Genomic DNA, 7,585 nt, shown 5'->3' with positions numbered 1-7,585 from the left:
CAGAGTCTCAGGAAGGCTGATTAATTCACCAGGTAAGCACTATCAGAACAGTTTCTTACACTGGTCTGTTACTCACATATAATAGCAATTTTCATTTAAATATTTTAGTTTTCTCATTTTCAAAAGGGCTGAATCTCGTCATCATTGTTTTATTTGGCTCTTCTCTGCATAGGAGCACTCTGAATGTTTGCTGTCCTGCCTTTTGCATGTTACTGAGTGCAGGATCTGACCTGTACACTGATGAATGTTCTTAAATAATACACAAGAAGTTGCAAAGTTAGTGATGTTTGACTAGTGGAAATTATTAATTCTTAGATCTGGGGCAGAAGCTCTGATGTGGCACAAAGGCAGATAGGCTGCCAGGTGATGATGTCAAAAGTAGCATTTCAAAAAGAAGCGTTAAAAGAGCGAGCAGCAAGATATGATTGTAAGTTTGTGGGAGTGAAGGGGGTAAAAGGCCCCTGCCGTGCTAGGCAGTTATTTTATCCCAACTGAAATACTATTAGAAGAATGAGAGTTGCAAACAAAGGAGGAGCTAAACACATTACTGCTTCTTACCTATGGAATACGTGAGGAGATAATTCTGGCCGAGGGAAATGGTGAATTACTGCGGAAATTCTCCAGTCTGTTGAGTATGGTGCATTGAGATAAATCCTGTTCCTGCACTAGCAGGTGGTTTTCAGTAATCTTCCTGCCAGTGTCTCCAGTGTACAATGCTTTGTTGTGGGGTTTTTGTGTTGTTGGCTTCTTTTGAATCCTCCCCATTAACTCTTGGAATTGAGAGGAATTCAGAAATCCAGTTTGCGCATATTGTTAATATGAAAAAAAACCAATTCTGAGCTCTTCCAGAGGAAGCATTCAGGCTGGTAGCCCTGTGTGCTGTCCAAGTACAGTACTCCAGTTTGCAAAAATCATTTTGTAAATATTGATGCTAATCAAATCTTGCCACTCAAAAACAAGGCTTGGAGCATTTGCCTGTCCTCTTTCTTAGAAAACAACTAATGCCATCAATGACAAATGATTTCCATGAATTAATTGCCTGTACTAAAGGCTGCTCTGCTACCTGTGTGCAGCTGCACCACAGAGTTTCCTGGTCGTTCTGCAGTGGCATTGCTTAACTTTAAGCACCTGTCCTGTTGCCAAGGCATTGCCAGGATTTCAGTGACAGTGCAAGATTTTACTGGTATGGCTGGGATGCTGTGAGGAAAGCTTTTCTTAATGGTACCCAGTTCTTCCATCACTCAAGTAACAATTCACACTCAGGCTCAATCCATTACTACAGCATCCCAAAGGGTAAGGCCAACAGACTGCAGTTCAGAGGTTCTAGACTTGGCGTGCGTGTAAAGAGCTGAGTAACTTACTCAACACAGTTGTAAGGAGACTGGCTTACATTCTGTACAAGGAGGTACTTGATAGAATTTATCATTTCTTTTGCAACATCTAGAAGTGTTCAGTGTCCATGTTTCTTGTGTTCCAACTTCTAGCAGTTTCATTCTAGCACATTTTCTATAGCTGTACACCATTAGCAACAGCATTTTGTCCAGTCATAAACCAGGAATTTTGAATTTGTGTCCTGTTCAGTTCTCAGAGCTGCAGGGAACAGAGGGGCTTAGTCACCATGAGCTATCAAGACCAAAGCAGCCCAGCATGTGTTAATGCCAAATTCCCTCACAGTGATGTAGGAGGGAAAAAAAAAAATATCAAGTTATTTTAACCCTCTTACTTGTTTTTGTCTATGACTTTTTAAAAAAAAAATATAATTCATTGAGACAATATAAACAGTTTTAACGAACTTGTTTTTAAGACTTAATCTTTTCCATTGGCAATGATTACGTTCTTGTCTTACGTGTCTTCCTCACTCTGCAGGGGAGCAGCAGGAAGCAGTATGAGCTACAGGATGTAAAGCACGACTGGGAGAATCCTGTGCTGCCACTCTTACTCTGAAAATGGCTGATTTCCACCTGGATTTTAACTGTTTCCTGTAAATGTTAGGTAGGTGTCTGATTCTGTAAGCTGCTGAAGGTAAATGAGGTTGGGATGCCTGTTTGTCTGCCTTTCCACCTCTCCATCTTCCTTTTCGCTGCTGAATCTTGTTTCTCCATCCTGTGCCTGGAAATGGAGGCAAGAAGTTTGGGTGGTTCTGCTTCCTCGAGTGGTGGCAGGAGAGGGGCTTTGCTCTAGCGAGGAAGGAGGTTTTGATACCACGGGTTGAAGGCAGGGGGCTGCGTTAATGTGGCTGAGCCCCTCTCAGTGCTGTGGGTCCCTTGGTGTCCCCCCGTCTGTGCCCAAAGGCCACAGGTTCGGCACCAGAGCAGCCACAGCAGCGCTGGGGGCAGCTGCTCACGCTGCCTGATGTAAGAGGTGTGAAATGGGCTCTGAAGGACTTAACTTTGCGTGTCTGCTCCTGTTACTGAGCCCGTCTGCTGGCTGACAAGAACCTTGAGATAGGAATAACATAAAACAGCCTTTCACTGCAGCAAAGACATCAGCGTTTGTCTGTCCCAAAGCTAAACCCATCACAGGAAAATGTCCGAATTGTCTGCATCTGGCTTCTTTTAGTAACAAAGCTTCATTATAGGAGTGTCTGTCTCATGTACAGCAGTTTATGCAACATTGTTTATAAAGGAAGGGCCTGTGGGCTTCAGGGATACTATAAAGAAAAATACTAATATATGGTCATTGAGTATTTTGTATTGAATAGTGTATTTGTATTGTAAACAAGTGTAGTGAACCACAAGGCATGAAGACAAATAAAATGGCTTTCTCTGTGTTGCGCTGTGTAATGATTGGGTCAACGTCACATCATTTTTGTAATAACCAAGGGATGGCTCTGGAGATCAGTTTTCACTTGGTAAAGCTACAGAAGGACAGAGAAAGGAGTTGTGGTGTTAAACTGAGAGTCACCTTCCTGGTTGGCAGCAGCAAGTTTGACTTGTTTGCATTGCAAATGTCGCATCTCCCAGTTTCTTCCAGAGAAAGGTGCCAAATCACCAAGGTTGGCCTTTACCTGTAGGAGACTGGCCAGTATAAAGAGAACAAAGTATATGGTTGAAGAGAGAATCTAGGTGTTTGCATTCTTTAACACTTATATCCCAAGACAGCATTTTTCTTTGAGTCTGTATGTGGACTTTGAGTAGGTCTAATTACAAGCTGCATTTTAATACAGTGGAGTGTCCTACAGTCCTGTGACAAACATGGGAAGAGGTTGCTCCTGCCCTGAAATGTTCTTTTCCCCTCTCTGTACCACTCCCGTGCTGCAGGTAGCTGCTTTCTCAAGAAATGCTCCTTAAAATGAGGACTGACTTACCTATAAACCGTATTCTCTTGCACTGGCTTGGCCATATGCTCATTCTCCTGCAAGACTGATCTGTGGTTTAGTTAACAAGACTCTTTCCTGAGCAAGTATCTGGCAGGCACTCCTCCTCTTCCTCCGTTTCCCCCCTTCCCTGAGAAGGGAGCTCTCCTTTGCCCTCCCAGGAGCACCTCCAGTCCCTGGGCCCCCACCACATCCTGGTTCAGATCTGGCACTGGCTGGAAACCTGTGCTCTGATGTACCTTTTTTTTCCAGAGTTTTCTGTCTGCAGCAAGGCAGGAGAAAGGATGCAGGTGGGTGCTCTGCTGGGTGGCTTTCATGGACATGGTTTCAGTTTCCACCTGGTGTTGGACAAGGCTTCTGCAAAACTAGAACTCTAAAAGCTGTGACTTAAATACTGGACTTGCCTCCTCTGCAACACTCACAGGTAACAAAGCTAACTTCTCAGAGAAATTAGGTAATGTTTTGAAAATCTGCAGAGCCAATTTTGGATCCTTGTGCCTCAGATCTTCCTAGATAGCAGCACTTCAAAACACAGGCTTCCTGCCCAGAAAACCATTACTGTCAACATCTGGAAAACTATCCCTGAATCCAACAGGATTGAACTCTAGAAATGAGTTCTCCATCCCAGGACACTTCAAGAAAGTGACTGTCCTATTGTCACACCTGTGACCCTTCCAGCCAGTGTCCAACAAATTTTGAAAGATGTCATTGCTGAGAGCACTGAGGAAGTACCTTTTCTGAAACTGGACCCCAGAAATGTGCTGTGGCACAAGGACAAGCCTCGAAGTCTGCACAGGCAGCACAGAATTGCTGGAGACCATCTCTTTATTTATTTATAAAACAGATAATATCTATTTATATGGCTTAAGGCGACTTTGAGGATCATTTGTCTTCTTTTCTAACCAGTCCTGGGCTGTGATTGCACAGACCTCAGGACAGCACCTAATTTCAAACTTCACTGCCAGTTATTTTCAGAATCTTGTTTTATGACACAAAGTGTCCTTCTGCAAGAACTGGAGAAAAGGATTATGGCAACTTACCTTGGATTTAAGGAAGCACAAATCCCTTCACATCACCAACTTGAAGACAGCCATCAGTAATCCCTTCTGGAACGGAGGGCATGATTTATTTCTGTTTCAGGCCACATAAATTTACAGAGCTTCTTGCTTTGGTACAGAAGATTCTCAGCTCTGTACTGATAACAGTCCTGACTTGCTCCTGTAACCTACAGTGCTAACCTACAGGCAGAGCTTTCAGGAGAAGGGTGCAGCAAGCTGAAGCTGAAGGGAGAGCACGCTGCCCCAGAACTCAGGTGGCACCTGTGCCCTCTTGGCTGCCCCTCAGACAGGACTGAATGAAGTCCTGCAGGCTTTGCTACCCGGGCCCCAGAGACTCCCACTTCCAGCTGACCTGGGTACAGCTACAGACCTGCAGAAGGTGCAGCCTGACACCCTTGGAGGAAAAAAGAGTTACCAGTGAATCAGAGCGCTCTTGGATATAACTTATTTCCATGTGGTTCTTCCTCTGTGCAAGATACACAACATAGAAATGGTGTGACTACAACCAACTGCGTGAGCTTGCTGCCTAACCCTCACGTGCCTTCTGCGGAACTCCCACCGCCCGTCAGGAAAAGCAGGTACAGCCATTCCATCGTGTCAGGCAGGAAAAACAGCAGCTCTGACAACAGGTGTTTCATCACAGAAACTGAACTGCCCACCTGGGAGCATGGTGCCGGGACAAACCAGCAAAACATGCACAAATGCTTTGTTTGACAGCTGGCGGTTTGGTACCAAACAGCAAGAAGATATAAAAACTACTGGTTTATATACCACAGTTGTTGTTCCACCCTTTATCTCATTTGCCTAATTTGTACCTAAGAACAGAAGTGAGAGGATGTACATCCTGTAACAACCTAATGGAAATTATTTTTGCCAAACTATTCACCAGGGTTTTATTTTACTAACACCAGCAAGAAACAGATATTGGACAAAGTTCAGTAGATGACTGAACATCTACAGCTTCAAATACAAAGCACTGATTTTTTTTTTTACATTCAAAATTTACAGCTTTTTTTATTCAGTTAAAAATTCACATAAGTTAGAATACAATACGCATTATTTTAAATACAGCTCAGGAAAAATAGCTACAGCACTATTTAAAAGAAGGTAACAGCAGCAGAATATTGTCTAAAAATAGGTTATTATGATGTAATTTAAAGTGTCACTTCTTCAAGTAGGTAAGAGTGAGCAGATCATTTAAGAATAAAATTACTGTTCTGGAACACTAAACCATCCTGATAATGTTTACATATGCTGAGCAATTAAAATACAATATATGTTTAAAACCTGGACAAAATGTTAGCAGTTTTAAAAAGCTGATATGCAAATAATGTCACATCAAGGTGCGTTAACAATGCTGTACCTAAAACCATCTTTAATTTCTCATAAGACTCTTAAAATAAATTTAGACTGCAAACTGTTCCAAAGGAAACAAAAAAGAAATGTATTGCAAACAAATCAAATCATGGTAATAGCTTACTTGAAAACCCTGCATATAATCCATACCACTGGCAGGAATTACCATGCTGTATTTATACAGTCTTAATATTAATGATGAGGCTATTATGTATAGTTCCACTCTGGGTTTATTTGCATTTAAAAACTGTGATACTCATAGCCTGCAGCACACCAAACAAAAAGTCTTTAAAAATGAGGGAAAGCTCTCCAGGAGAGCACAAAGTGCATTATTTTAAAGAGTGCTTCTTATATGTAGCTCTTTCTACAAATGCATCCAGCAAAAAGTGCTTTTTACTATAAAGACTGACATGCAGCATTATTTGTGCTTTTTTAAGGGCTTTGTATTTAATTGCTGCTGTACACTAGGATAGCCACAAATACTTCTATTTATCAGCCCTTTTGTGTTCCGGAGAGGAGAACAGGAGGGGCGAGAAGAGGAGGGATCTGAATGATAACATGTAAAAATACTTCACAACTGCTTGAAAAAATTGATCTTTTCTTTTTTGCTTTCTTATTGCTAGCAGCTGACATTGGAACTGACAAAGTGCCTGGTGACCACACTAATGTCACTCATTAACCGCCTCCTCTGTCAAAAGCGGGCAATGTGCAAAGCAGTATCAGTTCGTTACTACACGGAGGAAAATACCACATGAATCACAAAGCAGCTTCAGAGAATGTTGGTGATACATTCTCTAACTGGAACATTATTCGAATAATTCAGCATCTCAATCCCAAGATGCTTTTGCAATAATCTTCCCAGTCAGAAGCTGAAGAGTGGTTTTACTTCTTAATGAGACTGAACTTTGTCTCTATATATATTTTTTTATTTATGTTAAAATTTATCTTAGATATACTTATATAGAATTAATAATTTAAAAATAAGTTTGCATTCTAGATGGGGTCTTCTGTGCTTTAAATACTTATTTCCTATTGTATGAGGACATTTTGGCTCAGCAAATATCATCTACAAGTTTTGCCCCATTAATCCCACGATACGTTACTCGGCTGGGTCGAACCAAGACCCCATGGTTCAGCTTACAGGTGAAATAGCGCTTGTCCCCCACAGAACCGTCATTCTTTCCCTTGGCACTTCTGAGTTCGAGCCCCAGCCATATCCCTGGTGCAAAGTCTGTAGGACCAATGTACCTGATTGTCCCCATTTCATTGGAGCTGGTCAGAAGAACCTGAGAGCCTTCGTGCAGCTTCACCGGTCCCTCCATGGTAGCTGTAGTGGTGTTACTCCAGCTGCGCCGCAACACGGAGCTCTTAGATCTAGTTAGGAAAAAAAAGGAGGAGAAGAAAAAAAAACAAAAAAGATATTTCTTTCTATAAAGTATCCAGGCAAATCTATAATTTTGTGAAGTGCAAGGGCAAAAAAACTCAAATTCCATTCTAAAATAATTGGTTTGATCTCATGTTACTAGCAAAACATGTAATAACATCGCCAGGCTAGAGCACACAGCAGTCTGAAATGCTTGGAAAATCAATGTCCTCTCACCTGCTGCCAGGCTGTACAGTATTTACTGCAGGTGATAGTATTGGTAAATTCAGCAGTACAAAACATTGTATTTGGGGCTTCAAAGAGTTTAGCCAAAACTACTTTTAGTGTGCAAGGATCAGTCACAATCACCATGACAAAGTGGAGGCCTTTACAAAGAGCTCCTGAACTTCACCCAGCTGTGTGAGAACACAAGAATTTGGAGCATATGCAGTGAACTGGAAAACAGTTTCAATGCCAACCTGAATCCAAGGA

At 41.9% G+C, this 7,585-nt stretch overlaps 1 pseudogene; it reads right to left on the bottom strand.

Moving 5' to 3' along the window:
- Positions 1–5,243: 5,243 nt before the first annotated feature.
- LOC136099424 (CAP-Gly domain-containing linker protein 4-like) overlaps positions 5,244–7,585 on the bottom strand; it is a 32,278-nt pseudogene continuing 29,936 nt past the window's right edge.

This window comes from Patagioenas fasciata, chromosome 3 (genome assembly GCF_037038585.1).
Source record: "Patagioenas fasciata isolate bPatFas1 chromosome 3, bPatFas1.hap1, whole genome shotgun sequence".
Classification (NCBI taxonomy): domain Eukaryota; kingdom Metazoa; phylum Chordata; class Aves; order Columbiformes; family Columbidae; genus Patagioenas; species Patagioenas fasciata.
This window is presented reverse-complemented; position numbering and strand designations above follow the sequence as displayed.